The 2,614-nt window shown below is 38.1% G+C and overlaps 1 protein-coding gene across 5 annotated transcripts in view; it reads right to left on the bottom strand.

Annotated features, from left to right (window-relative positions):
- The window catches only part of LOC106532175 (pleckstrin homology domain-containing family A member 5), a gene marked incomplete at its 5' end in the record, with an annotated part of 87,284 nt that overhangs the window by 45,734 nt on the left and 38,936 nt on the right, over nucleotides 1-2,614 (bottom strand).

The following is a 2,614-nucleotide window of genomic DNA, read 5'->3' as shown; positions in this document are numbered from 1 at the left end:
GTCTAAATTATTACATTTAAAATTATAACTCTAATTCAAGCAGAGTAGCCTGTTGTCAACATAATTATGGAGTGAGATTTATTTTCAACTCAAAATTTCAAACTAACAAAATATAAAGTTATTAGTGAAGAAAACCCGTCTGGATAACAGCAGACTGACTTCACGTAAAATATACGACAGGTCTGGACCACTCGTAAATTTTGTTCGTATCTGAAAAAAATCGTAGAATACGAAAACATTGCTGAATGCCACAAATTCTCCTAAATCACTCGTACGCACAATTTAAGAACAAATTTGTGCGTACGAACGGTTCTTGCATGAGGCCCATTGTTTGATCCTAAAAGCCCCCATGAGGTTTTTTAGGTTGCTGAAAGCTCTGTGTGAAGTTAAACAGAATGTATGTCTGCTACATTTTCCACTGAATAAACCTTTCAGAAAACATTTACACAAGAATCCGGCCTCACGTTTGACTAATTAATGCTGTTTGTGATAGTTGTGTCAAGTTGTGTTACCTCATTGATCTGATTCCTCTGCAGTTTCATTGTTTTTCTCCTAACCTCTGTAGTTTTCAACAATATTTTAGGTAAAAAGTTTAAAGAAAAGATTCAGAAATCTATTTTATATCTGTTGTGGCAGGAAACAGTTTCTGATAGCTCAAGAAACATCTCAACAGAGGAACACATCTTAAAACACCACTTGTGTGTTATTGTACCATTTTGAACGCTTTTAATTATGTATATTATGGTAAATGGGACTATACGTAGTTTCATAGCGCCTTTCTATCCAACCAGGAAATCAATTATTATAAACAACTAATTTTCCTCCAAAAATCAAAGTCCATAGTTTATTTCTCACTCATTTTAGTGCTGAGTAAATGTGGGTGAATGGGTAAATGAGAGTCCAGACTGTGTTGTAAAGAGCTTTCGATTCAGATTCAGATTACTTTATTTGTCAATGTACTGTTAAGCACAATGAAAATAGTTCAGAACAACCCATCCAAGAGAGAGACAGTACAAACAACAAACATGGGACAACAGGTGCCCGGGACCTGCAGTCATAACGAGGTGCTACCCTTAGAATAAAAGAAAAAAGAAAAGCCAACATGAGGATGATAGGGTAAGGATAAAAAAAACATCTCAAACGTTGTCCCTAACAAGGGACAATATGGGTTGAAAAAAATAAAACTATCTGCATAGTGCATATTTAAGCCAGCAAAGACTGTGATTTGAGGCGGGGTATCTGAAGCCGTGTAGTGTTGTTTATGCGTGTGTGCATCTTTTGAGTAAGACTGTGAAACAAGCCTCCAAGCCCCACCCACCATAGTTTCTGAAGGGATGTTGAGTTCATCAGTTCGGCCTTGGTTACCCTTGGACACCATTTCATAGATGTGTGGGAGGACGGAGGTGGGGGAAAGAGCATTTGCTTACATACTGTACTTCCAGAAGAGTTAAGATATCCGGCCTTGAAGGCCACATAAGGGTACCAAATCAAAAAAAACACAACTCATTTTGGAACAGGCTGACTTCTGTAGATTTACTTGTCACCTTAATGTCCCACTAGGACTCTCATGGTGAAATTCCAATCAGCCAAATTTGTTGGTCATCCTCGCCTTTCACTGGCCACAGCTTACTCCAACATCTATATACTTCCAGCTCCGACTTGGGTGAGCTGTTTGACCTTACGCTCTCTTTCAAGTCTCATCTAAAAAAAAGTAACAAAGATTGCTTTTTATCATCTCGGGAATTTTGCAAAAATTAGAGTGGTTCAGAATGCGGCTGCTCATATCCTAACCAAAACAGGGAAATATGACCATATCACTCCGGTGCTGTCATCTCTCCACTGGTTTCCCTGCCATGTTCGTGTAGATTTCAAAGTGTTGCTACTCACCTACAAGGCCTTGAACGGTCTAGTGCCTCCCTACCTTTCAGACCTTCTCTACCCTTATATTTCACCTCGTGCTCTCCAATCTCAGGGCACTGGTCTGTTGGTAATCCCTAAAGTCAGACGAAAAATTGTCGGAGGTCGTGCTTTTATCTTTTGTGCCCCCTTATTGTGGAATGATCTCGCTTAAGACATCAGGCTGGCCTGCTCTGTGGAAGTTTTTGAAGCTAAGCTAACACCTGTACACTTTGTCTTATGTGTCTTAAATTTTGCATTTGATATTTTACTTGCTCTTACAACTTTTTTACTTTGATTTTATCTTTTTGTAATTGTTCATCACTTTGTCTGAATGCACTTTATAAATAAAGTTATTATTGGAGGAAAATTAGTTGTTCATATGCCCCAGTTTAGCTTAAAGTATAAGGTTCAGTTAAAAACTAAGGCAAGGAGGAAAACACTAGCCTGTGCCTTTGTTTTTAACTAAACCTTAAACTTTAAGTTAAACTGAGGCAGCAGAAGCATGCACAGTAGATCTGCACATGGATCCTGCTCTTTCCTGTTTGTTGACCAATAGTAGAGAAGCTGACACAGGAAGGCACGCCCACCTTATTTGCAAATTGAGGCAGAAAGGCATAAATGTAAATACAGGAGACAGAGAAATGTAAAAGCAACACATGAAAATAAAGACTTGAGAAAAATTATAGAAAAAAATTTAATATAATCACAAATGCAC

Source organism: Austrofundulus limnaeus, unplaced genomic scaffold (genome assembly GCF_001266775.1).
Source record: "Austrofundulus limnaeus strain Quisiro unplaced genomic scaffold, Austrofundulus_limnaeus-1.0 Scaffold725, whole genome shotgun sequence".
Lineage (NCBI taxonomy): Eukaryota > Metazoa > Chordata > Actinopteri > Cyprinodontiformes > Rivulidae > Austrofundulus > Austrofundulus limnaeus.
This window is presented reverse-complemented; position numbering and strand designations above follow the sequence as displayed.